Source organism: Balaenoptera physalus, assembly GCF_965194825.1.
Source record: "Balaenoptera physalus genome assembly, chromosome: 4".
NCBI classification, from domain to species: Eukaryota; Metazoa; Chordata; class Mammalia; order Artiodactyla; family Balaenopteridae; genus Balaenoptera; species Balaenoptera physalus.
In genome coordinates, this window is record NC_138891.1 from 52,100,877 (window position 1) to 52,118,820 (window position 17,944).

Sequence of the window (17,944 nt, forward strand, 5' to 3'; positions counted from 1 at the left end):
TATTGCTGGGACCTTAATGAGGAGAGAAAGAAACTGAGGGGATCACATCATGTTACCTTTCTTGAATAGCTTCCCCGGTCTTATTTTCAATGAATTTAAAACATTAACTCTGTCTCATTTAAGCCATTTAACTGTACCCATAGTCATGAGCCTTCAGTTTTAGCTATTTATGTGTTTTTTCCATAAGAGTATCAATCACTTACAGCATATACTATGCCCTTGCCAGTTCATTTTGGAACCAATTTAAATGAGGAAAATAAAGGGCTTTGGGAAGAACTGTTTAAGTATGTCTGGTAAATTGTTTTACTGTTTGAGAACAGCTCTAGAGACTGCAATACGTTTTCCATTTAGTAGAATTTGGCTTTTTTTGTGAGTCACAACATTCATGGAAATACACTGAAATCTTAAATGTAGAGACTATGACTTACTGCTTTTGGTATTACTTGCTGTCTAGAATGATGTTACGGTCTACATTACAATATATCTCTGATCAGCAGTGTTTGAAACAAGGATAGCTTCAGACTACAGGGAAGAGTGCATATCAGGATCCACAACCCCATGTTCTGGATTCTTCAGATTGTAGAGCAAGTATGGTACAAACCTATGCTTTTCCATTAGACATTTCATCAAATACATGTTCTTGGTCACTTCAGTTGCAACTCTTCTTGGATATTAATACCATGTACTAAAACCTAGATCTAGAAAATTATTGTGATGAATTTCTGTATATCCAAAACATATCTCATTAAATGTGACTCTCCTCCTAATTTGCAGTATTATTGTAGCGCTTGTTTTTAAGACAGTTTTTTTTAGAGCAGTTCCAGGTTCATGGCAAAATTGAGAAGGTATAGAGATTTCCCTTATCAGTGCTTACTTTTTAATGTGTGTGTGCATGTATACTTTCATAGAGATTTTGTCCCCTTAGCTAGTCTCTCTCCTTTAACCTTTGTTCCCTCACAATTCATTCTCCACACAGCAGCCAGGTGATCTTGTTAAAACTCTCCACGTTTTTCTTTCGAACTTAGCCTACAGTACAGACTCTTTCCCCCGGTGACACAGTCTGTGTCAGCTGACTGCTGCCTCAGCTCCTCCCAGCCCTGCTCCCGCTCCCTGTGCTCTGGACGCAGGCTTCCTTTCCAGTCCTCTACGATGCCAGGCCCTTCCTGCCTTCACTCTTTCTGTTACCTCTGCCTCCAAAGTTCTCTCGCTCTTTGTATGGTAGGGTCCTCCTCATCTTTCCTGGAGCAGCCCAAATGCTTCAGTCAGAGGCCTTCTGAGACTGCTCCATCATATCACCCTTTAAAACGTGTTCTTCGTGGCACTAACTGACCTCATCCTGTTTGTTCCTGGATATGTGTGCTGTCTGTATTGTCCCACCAGAGTTCACCCCTTGAATGTATTGGAAACAGATTAGGCTTGTCAGAGGTTCAAGTGCAGAGCTCATTCAAAGGGACTTCCAAACGTTTTTATAGACAATATGAATTGCTGAATTTATTTTTTTATTAAAAAAATTTCATTTTATAAGGCTTGGGTTAAAATACAGAATTCCATTGCAGTTGGAAAGAGTTACCAGATAGTTATCACGCATGTTTGTATGCCAGAATTGCACAGTACGGAGCACAAAAGGTTTTTTTGAGGAACTGAACTGCCAGGTAAGAATTTTTTGCTGAGCTCATTTCATCCTCACAGATGAAGGACTTCCCTATAAATGAAGTCTTATATTTCCTTCCCACCGAATAAATGTTATAAACTTTGACCACTGTTTCCCCCATTTGTGTTCAGTAGGAATTAGCCTTTTTTGGTGGTTGCAGAGTCACTTTTGGCAGTCCAGTATTATTTCTGTTACCATTAGCTTGTTTACCCTTAGGCAGAATCTGGACTTTGTGTTTTCCCCTATCCAATTTACATTGAATAAATATAAATTTCATGGAATTAAAACTTCACTTGGATACTCTTGACTGCATGGCAGTAAAGGCATTTTGGAATATTAGAACAGGTTTTAACATGGAATCTGATTCAATCTTTAGTTTTAAACTATTGATTTCTCCCATAGCTTGGGGATGTTTTTCAGACAACAGCCCCTAGTAGTCTGATTCTCTTAGTGCTTTTATATTAGAGCATTTTAAAAAACGATATAATAACTTTTGTATTACTCATTACCTTTGGCACTCAGAATGGTTTTGTATGCTCTTATTCTGTTGAAAGATGAGATGAAAATATTCTCTTCTGATTGTTGGGAAACGTCGTGAAACCTGACTTTTTGACCACTTTGTACTAGTACTAGGGACTGTTTGCCTATTTGCTCCCACTTGGCTCTTCCAGCCAGGGCTAACTCGACTGGTCACCATGCTCTTAGGAGGGAGTTCTTAAGTAAACTTCAGGTCTGTGCCAGAAATAAAAATGGGGCTCCATCACCTTCTAAATGTTAATAGAATGAGAGACAGGACAACAGATTCTTCTTTGAGAATTATTAATGGAGATTCTATCCACATATGAAAGCATTCTCTACCAGACGATATTAATACATTGACATTTTGGAACAAGGATGGATTCTGTCATCTTGGTTTAGAGAGCCCCTTAAAGATTGCATTCTAAGAAAGGAAGCCTCTGTGATTTGTAGCCTAGAAGATAAGCTTGTTCTGGTAGAACACATCTGAGTAGGAAACAAATCCTAGTGCTTGTGATATTGTCACTGGGGTGCAGATCACTACTGGGCTTAAGCATAGACCCCTAATTCCAGCTTTTCTCAAAAAATTTCAGCAGTCTGAGCTAATGATGCAGGAGATGTTGTAAACCTGTGTTTGCCTGGAAATCAGGTTGTTGCCAAGCTTGAGTTAGAAAGGAATCATTTCTTCTCTTACTTTCTCTACAGTGACTGTGTGAGGGTGGGAGTCGGAAAGATATTTGACTATAAAAGTAATAAAACATATTACTGTGAGACCTGCTTGCAACTTTAGTAACATTTGGGTATTTTCTTTAATAACACACCTTTACTATTCCTGAATTAAGCTATGGTGACCACCTGTATGGAGCCTGGCTGGAAACTGCCCTATGTACCTTATAGAGAAAACAAACTAACGGCTACCAGTGAGGAGAGGGAAGGGGGGAGGGGCAAGATAGGGGTATGGGATTAAGGGATACAAACTTCTATGTATAAAATAGATAAGCAACAAGGATATTATGTATAGCACAGGGAGTTATAGCCATTATCTTGTAATAACTTTTAATGGAGTATAATCTGTAAAAATACTGAATCACTATGCTATACGCCTGAAATTAATATAATATTGTAAATCAACTTTAGTGAAAACAAAAAAGATACCTTACGGAAAAAGTAGCTGAGCTTTGTTACAGTGGGGAACAGTTCACAGTGCTGTGACCCTATCTCTACAGTGACCAAAAGGCAGAAGTCACGGATTGCAGTGGGGAAAAGGACTGACTTCTCCAGAAGATATAACCTCATTCTAGGGACAGCTGGATATAATCTTTATTTTAGATATTGCCTTTGACAAGTTTTAGGGAATTTTTAATTTCACATTTCAGGTGAGTATTCTTAATTTGAGTTTTTGGGCTTTGCTAGAGAGCATAGGACCCTCAGAACTCAATGTGATGATCTTGGAACCTCCCTAATTTCTTTCTTTCCATTCTCAGTCTCTCTTCCCACTTCCTTTCACTCTTCTGAAAATTAACACCTGCCAGCGAAATCAACTTTATGCTGCTTTCACTGGAGGCTGGTGTCTAAAAATCAATCCTGGCAACTAATGTAAAGTGAAATTTGGAAGACGCCTGGGTTCTCATGGAGTCGTGCAAGCTGAAGTTATTAAAGAGGATTAGAGACCACAGCTGGTGAGCAGATGGAATGCTTATAATTTCACAATCTTAGGTAGCTTTAAAGCCAAATCTGCACAGAACCTATTTGCTTTTTCTCTAGTTCATTTCGCTTTATCCTGCTGGAATATAACCCTAGTCAGTGTGATACTTTAATTGTTGTAAATGATGAGCCTTAATAGGTCACTCACTTAGATGGAAGCATTTATAATTCTGGTCGTGCAATTTCTTACTCAATTGCATTTCAGTAACCACTATTTAATAATGTACCATGAGAAGCTCAGTAGATAGGAGAGAATAAGACTTGTAAATTTCATTCAAAATGTAGACATGAAGACTAGTTCACAATAACACAATAATGTAGTATAATTACATTATGATGAAGACTAGTTCACAGTAATTACAGCTAAACAGTTCACCCGCTTGCGGCTTAAAGAAACTTGCCAGTCAGTTTCCGCAGCTCTTTTTCTGTGTCCCTTTCGTTAGAAATTCGTTTGTTTTGCAGTCAGACAAGTCACCTGGACCAGCCGCCTTCAACTGCTGTACCGCCTAATCACAGCCCACTGCCCCGCTTTCCCCATGTCCTCCTCCCTCTTTGTTCTGGCTCATTGTTATATGGGCGTCTTGTATGTGCGTAGAGCAACTGTAAGCTCCCCAGAAACTCACTTTCCTGCACTTCCTGGTAGATTGGTGTCTCCTACACAAAGGAAAATGTTTGTGAGGCTTCTGCTCAGTAACTGTTAAGAAGGTCAAACTAGGACCTTTATTCTACTAATTTAAAGATATTAATTTATGCCTTAATGGCTGTTACTTTATCTAAGGACAGAATTAGTACCCACTATACTCTTAGCAGTTCTTTATCCTTACTGAAAGACTTCAGAAAAATGGCTGCTTTACTCAAGCCATTGCAGAATGTCTGAAAATACAGAAAAACAGCTGGAGCCATAAATAAGTGAGTCGTCTGGATACACTCTGTACTAGCTGGTTGGGAAGAAAACAACACACAGATATTTCAGGTGGTGCCGCACAGCAAACAGCTGTAGTTTATGGTCCGTCATAGTCTCTGTTCTTTTGGAGCCAGTATGCGCTGCTTCTGTAAAGCCACAGTCAGCTGCAAAAATATTGTAACATGTGTTTTGGAAGCAATTACTGCATAATAGTATTCTAGCCTCAAAACATCCTGAATGATATATTTCTATACGTGGGGAGAAAGGGGAGAGCATATTGTGTTACTGATGCATTGGCACGAAATAGTAGAATTGTCATAGGAAGTGGTCTTTTTTTGGATCAACTTTTCAAATGATTTTCAGTTGCTTCTTTTTTGGACTTCTAAATTGGCCTTCTGTAATTGGATATGACCTCTTATAAAGCAAGTAGTATAAACACATTTTAACTTCCACTGTAATTATTTTGTACTGAACCAAGTAGTTTAGCAATCCCTTCAAGCTGATAGGTTTATACATCTATCATAAGTAAAATTGTTCTCCCTACCCTTCCCTTGTTCCCTTAGGTGGAGGGGATGGCAGGGTGAAAGGAGGTTTTGGAGTCCCCCTAAGAAGAAAAAGAATTAGGCCAAGAATTAGAAGACCTGGGGTTAATACTGGGTTCTTCTAGATTTGCCTTGTGTGATCTTGACCAAATTCTGAAAATTCCTAGTTTGTAGGATCCATATCTAGTAAATGGGTATAATAATACTGAATATTTTCATATATGATACACTTATTAGATTACTAGGGCTGCCATAACAAAGTACCACAAACTGGGTGGCTTAAGTAACAGATACTTAACTTTCTCATAGTTTCTGAAGGCTAGAAATCTGAGATCAAAGTGTCTGCAAGGTTGATTCCTTCTGAGGACCATGAGGGAAGGATTTGTTCCAGGTTTCTCTCCTTGGCTTGTGGATGGCTGATTTTTCCCTTTGTCTTCACATCATCTTCCCTCTATATGTGTCTGTGTCTAAGTTTCCTCTTCTTATAAAGACATTAGTCACATAGGGTCCACCATAATGACCTTATTTTAACTTAATTACCTCATAAAGACACTATCTCCAAATACAGTCAAATCTGAGGTACTTGGGGTTAAGACTTTAATATATGGATTTTGAGGTGAATACAATTCAGCCCATAACAATACATTACAGAGGGCTATCTAATTATAAGTGATATACTGTAGTTTATAATTCTTCAAATTGCTCCGTGTTTTCAAAATATTTTAGTACAATTTTATTCTGGTGGGCGCATTGATAGGAAAAAAACCACACTTTCCTTCTTTAAAACCTAAAACTTAATACCCAACTGTGTTTTCATTCCATATGGTGAATTTGCAAGTGAAAAGAGACATCTTTTGCTTTGGAGGAATAAGATGGAACTGTTGTATACACCATATACACCATTCCGGTTACTATCTCTTAGGGCATCTTTTTGTTTGACTCTTAGTTGTAGAGTGTTGTTTGGGAAGTTATTAGGAAAGCTTCGAAGGAATGGGTGAGTTGAATTGCTGTTGCCAGCAGGGTCAAAGCATTCTAAATTAGTCTTTTGCTAGAGGGTAAATAGACTCTTGCTTGGAAGTTTTGAGCCAATGGCAGTGTTTTACTCAAAGTTTCTAACTGCTAGACTGCTTACTATAGGTAGTAAGCCATAAAGACCGAGTCCACAGTAAACTCCAAGTGTGACTTTGTGGGCCTGGGATAGAGGGCAATGCAAAGAAGGAGATCACTCAATGGAAAATGCCAAGTTTTTCATTCACTGGGATTGCAATTGAAAGACTGTTAATTATGGGAAGAAAGGCAACCAGACAGTCACATACTCCAAGGCAGAAAGGAGAAAGGGTAGTCAGGACAGTTGGAAGCATGCATTAAGATTGCAAAAAGGGAGACTTGCAAATACTTTTACAAGTCAGACTTTACTATTTGGCTGAGTAATTAATCAGTAAATAGGCATAATAGAGTCATCTCAAATGGTTCTTTAGAGATGCATGATTTGTACACACAAAAAAACTATTGTGGAACAGGGAAGCTGGAAAACAACTAACTTGGCTAAAGAAAACCAAGGCATTTTAGCCTCTAAAAACAACTTTCTGCATTCTGATTTAATTTTCTGAAATGAGATTAGTATGTAGCAGATTAAAAGGTTACCACTAGTAGGTAAAATGCTCCATTCTTCTTCAGGATACTATCCAGAGCGAGATCCAGGAATTCTCAATTGCTTAATTAGTTAACATGCTCAGTTGCATTTTTATCATCACAGCAAGCCTGATGGCTTTACTGAGGGTTTTTTTTGCCAGGCAGACGGTTAGCTTTGGCTGTACAAATATTTCTAATCTGCATCAAATTTAGGATTCTTACTGAATTAATTAATATGTGCATACTGAATTCCTATACAAAAATGGAGATGTGTATAGATCTTTGACACAGGTTTATCATAATGTGTTATTTGATGTAATATCGTGATCTATCAAGATGTCATCCCTTTTAACTATCTCCACCATGACGTCTGTCATGTGCTTGTTTCTAAATATTCAGAGACTAAAAGCACAGTAGGTGCATTTGTGCGTAAGTGGTCTCTGACCATTTATTCAGTCATACATTCAAGACATACTCCTGCGCAGGTACTAGGTACTGGGGGATCAATGACACATAGCAATGATGTGATTCCTGTACTCATGAAGCTTACCCTTGCCATTTTTGGAGAAGCGGAGGCTATACAGTTAACCCTTGAACAAGGTTTGAACTTCTCAGGTCCGGATTTTTTTCAGTAGTAAATACTATAAATACTATAGTACTACACGATCTGTGGTTGCTTGAATCTGCGTTGATGGAGGAACTGCATTTATGGAGTGATGACTATAAGTTATACATGCATTTTCAACTAAAGGAAAGGTCGGCCCTGCTAATAATCCCCACGTTATTCAAGGGTCAACTGTACTGTGAACAAGAACATGCAGTGGGATATATACTTAAATATGGAGAGGAGGATGGGATGTTAGGGGAGATCCTACAAAGAGGACCATTGCAGGTGGTGGGTGATAAAGGCAACACTGCCTGGAAGAATTGATCACTCAGCAGAGGCATGAAGGATGAGAAGAGAGAGCTGGACCAGGAGGGAAGGAATAGACTCCGTACTGTCCTTTCACCCTTGGGTAACTAAAAGGTTTCTCACAAATTAACCTTTTACATTTTGATGTCTTGTAATAGAAATTTTATCACTATAAGCTCTAGGAAATTATTTTAAAATCAATTAGCTGGATAAAAAATTGTCAATGTAATTGCTGAGAGCCATATTTGGAATCTTTTTATCTCTGTCACTCATTCCTCTTTTGCTGCCCCTCTTTTTCTTTTCTCTTTTTTGTCACCTCTTCTGTCTTTTTTTTTCTTCTGTGCTATCTTTTATATTTTCATCTTGAGCATTTTTATTTCTTGTCCAGTTTGATACATGACCCAAATGGCTACTTTTGCTCATGGGTTTTCCCCGGGAGCCTGATGAGCTCACTGTAGTCCAGGAGTTATATACCTCAGCTGTTAGGATATGGAGCCCAGGTGAGCATGATTTATCATCTGCAGACTTTAAAACGTGGCTGGTAAAGTGTGCCATTTATTGAGCTGGTTTGGGGTATAAATGTAATATTCCAGTTCTCAGACCTTTTAACTGATTTTTAAATATACATGCAGCACACATTATTAATAGGCCCATGACTTTCCTGTTTTGAACAACAAGGGCAGCCCATTTGGACAACAGAGATGTCATCTGCGTGGCTCAAGAGAGTCCTTTATTTTATACAGAAAACTGAAAATTTTTAATTCCAAATAATTTCATTTTATAAAAGACTTAGAATGAGATAGCAAGATCAGTGCCATATGACTTTAGTTTGCTTGTAAACAACTTAAGACTTCTTTCGCATTGACCTTAGATTTGTGGGATGTCTGCTCTATTATACATGTTTTGGAGAATAAAAGGAAAACCTTTAAGAGCAGAGGGCTTCTGGCCCTCAAAATGATCCCAATTCTGGAGAAAAATTTCTCATAGATAGCGTTCTCCATGTAGATGTTTCCTGCTCGCTGGCCCAATCTAACTTTTCATTTTAGTTTTTTTTCTCAGTTTGATGCGTTTAGAATACAGTCCATTTTCTTTTCTGGATTGGGGCAGATGGCGCTGTCTCTTTTGATTATCTGTGTTTTAAAGGAAATGTTGATTAGGAAGAACAAGAAATAAAACATGGCCAGATGAAATTGAGAGCAGAAATTATATAATCCAAGAAGAACCAAATGTATTCTATGTTTTTCTACTCAAAGTTTACCATGATTCATGTTTGAGTTTCTAGAGTTCAAGTTTGCTGTATTTTAAAATGTCATTTAGGATGGTTCTTTGGGTTATTGGTTTGTTTTAACTTTAATTTCTAGAAGATACAGAAACGAGAAATAGATGGGTTTTTTTCCTTCCTAGTCACATTTAAATAAGAAAGTTCTTGAGTAGTAGTGGCTTTTGACAAATCCAAAACTTTTGGATAAATTCTACTTAATGCTAATAAAATCTGTCACCTGCAGTCTGCACATTTTCGCACAGTTGGCCAAGTGATCTTAAACCAGAGTATTTAACAGGTGTTCCAAACAGAAGTCTCAAGGAAATGAACAAAGGGGCACAGAAAACAGCTTGAAGGGTCTCCTACTGGCTATATTTGAGACAGTTTTAGCATTCAAAAGAATGATGGCAAAGAGTATGACAAGTTTTATTGAGTGGAAAAAATAATCCATGACTTCATAGATAATTAATGTGGGAGAGGGAACTAATTAACATAGAAGGAATGATAGAATTAGGAATATCACCATCTTACAAGTATCAATATAGTAATATCTTCTGGCAGAGATATTAGTGTTTACTCTAACCATCAGGTGAAAGGGGGAGAGGGTGCCTTAACAACAGGGAAGTATGTCACATAATACTAGAACTAAGTGATCAAAGTGCTGAGTATCACCAGAAGGTTCAAACTGGCACTGTGTGCTTCCTTAAGTGATGGAATGGGAAGTACATCCATACAGAGCTCCTGATAAACATTTTTAGCCTGAATCTAATTATGAGGAAATAGTCACACAATCCAGATAGTTGTATACGTTATAAGAAAACTGGTCTGGGGACTTCCCTGGTGGCGCAGTGGTTAAGAATCCGCCTGCCAGCGCGGGGGACAGGGGTTCGATCCCTGGTCCAGGGAGATCCCACATGCGGCATCTCAGAGCAGCTAAGCCCGAGCACCACAACTACTGAGCCTGCGCTCTAGAGCCCGCATGCTGCAGCTACTGAAGCCCGTGCACCTGGAGCCCGTGCTCTGCAACAAAGAGAAGCCACCGCAATGAGGAGCCCGCTTGCTGCAACTAGAGAAAACCCATGTGCAGCAACCAAGACCCAACGCAGCCAAAAATAAAAATAATTAAAAAAAAAAAAGAAAAAGAAAACTGGTCTGGACACTTCAAAAATATTAACTTTAGCAAGACAAAAAATATAGGAGATTGTTGTTCTAGATTAGAGGAGACTAATGCAACACATGTTCCTTGATTGGACCCTGGATTGGGTGGGAACATTAAAGACATATTGGAATGACTGGGGAAATTCGAACATGTAATATAGATTAGATTTTATTCTGTCAGTGTTAAATCTCTTGGTGTGATGTTGTGGTTACATCATCACACCAACAAGAAGGTACTTGTTTTTAGGAAATACATGCTGAAGTTTTTGGGGTGAACTATCATAAGATCAATAACTTCAAATTGTTCTGAAAAAAAATGTGTGTACGTGTGTGTGTATAGAGAGAGAAAATGTGAACATACAAGTATAGCAAAATGTTAATAATTGGTCAGTGTAGGTGAAGGGCATATGGCTGCTCATAATACTGTTCCTTCACTTTTCTATAGATTAAAAATGTTTCAAAATATATATTTTTACAAATCAGGAAATTTCACAGAAAATTTTTCATTTCCACATTCTCTGGAAAAATGGCAGTCTGTCAACCTGAGACTCCTTAGATCCTGCTTGGCAATAATTGATTGGCTACATAGCAGCTGCCTCCTTTAGATAGGGTGAAGGCATTTTCTGTTTTCCACAGTCTTTACCCTTCCCTTTTGCCTGATATGTCCACCATCTTTTACTCATTGACATTACCTGCCAGGTGACTATATGCATTTGTTGATTTCCTGTCTGAGGTAGGTTGTACCATGAATAGTAATGCTATTTGCATATGTCAGAACTCTGGTGAGTTATTTAGAGCCCTAGCACATGAAGTTAGTACTGGATTTGATTCCTCTATCAGCTGATGAGCTTCACTGGGTTCTTTGACCCCAAATGCATATAATTTCATCATGTGAGACATCAAATTTAAAAATGTGGGTGTAAAAACTGTTCAGAACTTGCTCGATAGGTGGTATAAATATTAAAATTCTCTTTCAGATTTAATGTGTTACAAAATTGTGCTGTCTGGATTCTGCCTTGCAAAATCAGTTGAACAGTCTTGCAAAAGTATTGAATAAGCTACTTGAAAAATTTTCAATGTGACATGCCAAACCTTAATGAAAAAACATTTTGTGGAAACGTTTATAGATGCCAGTGCAGAAAGTAGGGTATAAACTTTAATTACCTTTGTAAGTCGTTCTATCCTGTGTTTAAGCGATTGCTTTCCTGTTACACACCCAGGGAGGGTACCGGGTCTTTCTGGGTAATCATGGAGCTGAGCCTTCCCCCAAAATAAAAGAGCTATATCTGGCACAGGTTAGGGTTCAGTTAGCCAGTGACACAGTTCAAACATGCAGAGGGAAGGAAAGAATAGGTCTAGTACTAGAGTCAGGCTTGCCAGGCAAGCATATCTACCTCATACTTTATCCATTTTTGTGGGGTTTTCATCCCTATATAATTTGCTGTTCTTAAAAATGCTAGCTGCTTCTGTCCAGTTCCATGTGTCTATATGATTTTTGCCTTGTGAAGTAAACAGGAGAATTTTTCTTAGAGAATTTGACAGAAGTGAGCATAGACTCTCCTAGTATTTTAGGTAGAATCCAATTTAGTTGGCATCACAGGAGGAGGTTGAGAGAGAAACTGAGACCTGGGATTCAGCAAGGGTAACAGATCTGGTGCTTTCACTTTTCATTAAAGCCCAGACCTTGCACTTTTGTATCTTATTAACTAAAGTGTAGTACAGCTTTTGCCCGAATGGGATCCATTTTGCCTATGGATAAACTAATATGAATGTTCCTAGTAGGGCTTTGCTCAGATCTTGGGCTAGGACAGAAGATCACTCTTTCTTCTGAATTCCAGAAATAGCAACAAAAGCTCAGAGGAAATCAGCCTCCCTTGTCCCATTTACATTCTCTGGCCTTCCCTCCTATCCAGCTGGCCACTCCAGCTGCAAAAGGAATTCATCTCTCCTCTTCTGCTTTCTCTAAGGTTCCAGAGTCTGTCTGGAACCCATGTTGCTCTTGAAAATATTTTCCTAGACTGGAAGGCAACTTCCCACAACGTATGTTCGCCTACCTGCTGCTTTCTTTTCACTGTTGGGAGTCTGGTATTCCCTTGTCTGTCTTTCAGGATTTCAAATAGTGTAACCACTTAACCAGCTAAATGGCTAGAAAGATGTTTGTCTTTGCATTTTTAGCATCAGGATGATTGATATCTGAAGGTATTTCTGGCAAATTTGTCTTTGGGGATTAACTGCATTGTCTTTATATTATGCGAATTTATTCCTAGTGATTTTATACATTTTTAATGTTTGTCTTTAACACTGCTAACTGTGGATCATAATCACTAAATGGAGATTGTTAGGTAGTTAATCTAACTTTCGTATGCAATTATTGATTCCTCTTTTTTTCCCCAGGATAAGTAATATTTTAAAAATGAAGATAGCAGATTTATTTTTCTGATTGGAAAAGCAATTCAGCAAGCATTCGTAAACTGTCTTTCCTTTACCTTCATTTATTCTCATCAGCATTAGTAGGCATTGTCTAGATATCCAGTTTGTCCCTATTATTGAGCCGCTTTTTTTCTTTTTCATCCAAAAGTACTGTTTATTTCTGTTCATTTAGTTCTTATATTGAGGGTTTGCTATTGATTTTAAGCCTCTTACCTTAAAAATGGGCACGACCAGAAGTCGCATATTTTCCACGCCCTTAGTTTATTATATATAATTTTTAAAGAGAGTAGCTAAGTCAGCTCCTTGGCAAATCTGAGAAAGCATATTATGTTATGCTGGGCATATCTGTAAATGAACCCTGTGGATGAGAACTAGACAGAAGGGTTACAGAGAAATAATGCTGATGTCATTTCATTGGAATGAAGGGGCTGCTGTCACAACCGTAAATACATTCTATAGCTAGCAGCTAAGTGTCTAGCTCTGTTTCTTTTCTAAGAAGGAAAACAGTGAAACAAGCCAAAGAAGTAAGTTGTGTTTATAAAGTGAGATATTTTAATTAGTTTAGGCCCTACAGTAATACAGACAGTGTGAACTTACAGTTCTTTTTGGAGCATACGTGAAAACCATTATTTGTGGAAGGTTTAAATTTCACGTGACACATATTCCCTCTACGTGCGTGGGGTTTTTGTGGGTTTTTTTGTCCTTTTTCAAAAAAATGTATTTGCTTTGCTAGTGTATTTTTATTTTAACCTTCCCTGTGCTAAAAATGCTCTATTTTCTTGGGTGGAGATGTGCGTTTAGGAGGGAAGAAGGGTATAAGTTGCTGAACTGAATCTCTCCTTCCTTTTTTTTTTTTGGCATGTCCAAATAGGGTAGTTTTCACCTCAATTGGGACATGTTTAAACAAGAGGCTTCCATCTTAATCCCTTTTCAAGAAATTCCCTACCCCCAATGTGTCTATATCTACAAAATAAAATGCTCCCTGCCCCGCTCTGTTTGGAAAGCTGTCTGAGAGCGCCCTGTAATCCTTTTTTACTGATGAGAGTCTTCACCGCAGGGAAAAGACTTTCAAATATTAAGGAGGTGGTGATGTAAAAGGTGGGTTGTCATGTCTGTCCACTTCAGCCATGGTCACAAACAAAATTGAAGCAGGTGGAAAAGTGGTTTTAATTTGATTGCTCACCTCATGGCAGCTTCAATGTGGGAAGAAAGAAAGTTGGCTTATAAGATTTGCCTCTGGATAAATTTACTTGCTGCAAAACCAGAGGGAGGAAGGCAGCCCTGATAGTGAAGAAAGAGCACCTTGCCCTACAGCCTTGCATTTCTTCCTCTTCTGGACAATCTCTTGTTCAGTTGGCACACACCAAATTCTTGGGGGTCAGGGGAGGACAAAAACAAACAAGACGTAGTTTCTTTTTAAACTTGATATAAAAGGTATCCTAACGGCAAATCACCAGAACTGTTCTTTCTTGTTTTGTTGATTTTTGTGAGGGGATTAGTTAGCTGTCTGATTTTTTTTCTCCTTTGCACACACTCATGGTGTGTCTGTGAGAGAGGGACAGAGACAGAGACTGAGAAAAAGAAAGTACGTGAGCAGGCAGAAGCCTGATCCAACTCCGAAACGTACTCTGTAGAGCTGCTCTCGGTTTTATGGAAAGGGTCATCGTTCATAGACTACTCCGAGGCGCAGTTAAATCTGGCTTAGGGAGAGGTAGGCCAAGGTCTGAGTTAACTCAGTTATTTAGGTAGTAGAATTGTGAATTTTGGCATTTTCATACCAGAAAGTGAGCTTTCACACAAGAGTTTATTTTATATGTGGTAAGTAACTGTCACTTTAGCTCAGTTAAACAAATTTTGTTTTCGCTCTTGTTTGTGCAAATTGTGTGCCTGGCATTTATTTGCTTTTTTTCTCTTAGTCTGCGGTAGCACAAATGGAAAAGCGTTAAATAAATGTGGTGTGAATGCATTTTCCTCTTCTTTTTCCGTATTCACAATTCAGAACCTTGAAAGAAAGAAGGAATCCAGTCTGGCTTTGATACCACATTTCTCTTGATATAATAGGGTAGTGACTGTCCTGTCACTGCCTTTCCTCCTCAGGCCCTGCCCTTTTTATTTTTGATCTTCGCAGCATCCTTTGTCTGTTTGGCTCCATTCATGGCCTACTTTTTCTTGTTCTTCCTTTCCTCACATGCCTAGTCCCCAGATCCAAATGCCTCTGCTCTATTCATTTGACAGCTTTTTCAGAGTTTAAGAAAGAAACCCAACAACACAAACCCTCTCATGGGACTTAGGGGGTCCCTGCTGCCACCTCCTTTCTCCCGTCCACCTTGGTGCACACACCCCGCCAGTCCCAGCCCTCTGCTCTCCCTCTCCCTCATGACTCCTAGTTCGTCATGATGCAGCCAGAGGCTCTACTTGCTTTGGGACATGTACTAGACTCGTGGTCCTGGGGAAACCTCCTCGTTTGCCCCTCAACCTCATTCCTCGGTCAACAAAGACACCTTGCAGATATTGTGCTCCGAACTGGAGACGAAACTGTGATGTGAAGAATAGACTGCAGCCCTGCCTCCTGCTGTAAAATGGAGCAGAGAATGTCCATCTTGCCAAGGAGGCTGTAAAAATCAGCAAGGTGATGGTGCCTGACCAGCACATATCTAGGTGCTCAGAAAATAGCAGCTTTCGTTATTACAGTGAGACAGACAAGGCAAATCCTGACCTCTGTTTGGAATTTGTTTCGTTGGGTTTTTTTTGTTTTTTGTTTTAATTTTATTTATTTTTATTTATTGATTTTTGGCTGCGTTGGGTCTTCGTTGCTGCACGCGGGCTTTCTCTAGTTGCGGAGAGCGGGGGCTACTCTTCGTTGCAGTGCGCGGGCTTCTCACTGCAGTGGCTCCTCTTGTTGCGGAGCACGGGCTCTAGGCGCGTGGGCTCAGTAGTTGTGGCATGTGGGCTCAGTAGTTGCGGCTCGCAGGCTCTAGAGCGCAGGCTCAGTAATTGTGGCACATGGGCTTAGTTGCTCCGCGGCATGTGGGATCTTCCTGGACCAGGGATTGAGGCCGTGTCCCCTGCATTGGCAGGCGGATTCTTAACCACTGTGCCACCAGGGAAGCCCTGTTTAGTTGTTTTTAATCTCAGTCAGAGCCTTTCACTTGTATGTCTGGCTCTTACCTGAAACCCATTTTTTTCAGTTTTAAGCAGATTCCCTCCCCCCCACCCCTTCTAATTCAACCTCCTTTCCCATTTTTCCTTTTTCTGTCAAAAGCATAACCATTCCTTCTATCATCCGTATGTGTTTGAAAGCTGGCTGTGGGGAGGAGGTCTTCAAATTTTTTTTTTTAACTCTCCTTTCTTTCATTCCGTATGTCTAGTAATAGTCTGGAGGATCTTCCTTTGGAGAGCTCTTCAGTTCTTCTCTTCTTTCCTTGTTGGATAGGCGATCATCTCTGTTCTAGTCTAAACTTTTATTACCTCAAAGATAGGGTCTGGCTTCTTGTCCTTCTAAGACACTTTAAATGTCAGTCATGGCAGAAGGCAATAAAGACCTCCTTCAGCTAGCAGTTTGAATGTATCTAGTGTTTGAATGTATCTCTGTGAGTGTTTGAAACCATAGAGTGCTTCAAACTCTGGAATAACCAGTGATTCAGAAAGTATTGTTTTTAACAAGTGAACCAGTTCATTTATTACATCTGTGCTTATGTGTTTTTTACTGGCAACTAACTTCTGAGATACACAGTATTTACAGTTGACTTAGGAGTTCCCAGAAAATGTGAGGGTATGTTTTGACTTAGGAGTATAGTCCGTTATCTGTATCTTAACGTGAATACATGATTATAAATGAGCTTGGGACATTTAGTCTTTTGAATGTGAGTTTTCTTTTAGTTGCAGTTTTTAAAAATATGATATTGCCACCAGCCCCTTTCTTTTTCTCACCAAAATAAAAGTAAACATGTTCTACTAAGCAGAATGCAGTGGGAAAGAACGAAGAACCGATCCTTTTGAAGTTCAGGGTGGAGCCAACTAGAAGTTCTTGTTATTTTTTACACACGCTTGGTTTATTGACTGAGTCAACAAGTACGTATGGATCTGTGAGTCTGCAGGAACTGTGCGAGGCGCTCTGGGCTGAGCGTTGAGCACGTCCTGAAGTGGGGCCAGGAGCTGCAGCCTGCCCTGTGGCCTCTTTTTGTGTCCCTCACACACTAAGCTGGGGCTTGCACTTTTAAGTGGCTAGAGGAACAAAGAAGACTTTGTGACAGAGGCCTTACGTGACCCACAAAACTTAAAATATTTACTATCTGGTTATTGACAGAAAATGTATCTGCTCTGGACCTCTAGTGTCTCTGCCTTCCTGAAGCTTATATTTTAGTAGGAAAGAAAAGTAATAAATGAGTGAACAGTTAGGAGAATTAATGTCCAATTCTCATGACTGCTGGGAAGGAGCTAAGTAGGATGCGACAATGACGGGAGGGAGGCTGGGACAAGGGGGTGAGGGCTGAGGTCGGATTCTTGGAAATTAGACCTGAACATTGTGAATGAACGGCCTGTGAAGAGCTGGGCTTACTAACCTGCTCTCACCCCTAGTCCACTTCCCCCTTCACCTCCAAATGCTTGCTTGCCCACAGGACTCAGCTGGGTGTTGGTTCCTAGGAAGCTTCTAGAGCGGTCTCTCTTAGAGGGCCTTTACCACAGCGCCTGTCACTTTGTAATCTCCTGTTTGCTTCCATTCCTCCCCCCACCCTCACCCCCCCAGACTTGAAATATCTTGAGGTCAAGGACATGTCTTAGTAATCATAGTATCTCTAGGTATACAGCTCATAAACTGGTTGAAGAGTTAAATAAATCTGTAGACTCAAAATTAGATTCCATCAAGCAGGTCGTGAAAGTCAAATGTTTCTTTTAGCAAAACAGATTAAATTTATCCTATTTTTACACATCCTTCCCACCCCATGCTCCCTGCTCCAAGTACTTTTCCTGTTTCATCTCAAAAACAATTCTTGCTGCGCCCCAAAACTTGCCCATCTCCCCATCTTATTAAAAAACACCATCATCCTTTCAGTTGATTAAGCCCCAGACGAGGAATTAGCCTTGATTCTTCTCATTCCCTCATCCTTGCCCGTCATATCCAACCCTTCAGCACCTATACCTCCAAAACCAGACCTGTTTTTAGCATCTTTACTACCACCCCCAGCCCAGGCCAGCTAGCTCCATCCTTCACCTGGACCAGTGTAGCAATGTG

General features: G+C 39.6%; 1 protein-coding gene across 4 annotated transcripts in view; it reads left to right on the forward strand.

Moving 5' to 3' along the window:
- The window catches only part of FNDC3B (fibronectin type III domain containing 3B), a 350,839-nt gene that overhangs the window by 228,071 nt on the left and 104,824 nt on the right, over window positions 1-17,944 (forward strand). The gene's annotated exons all lie outside the window — the stretch shown is intronic.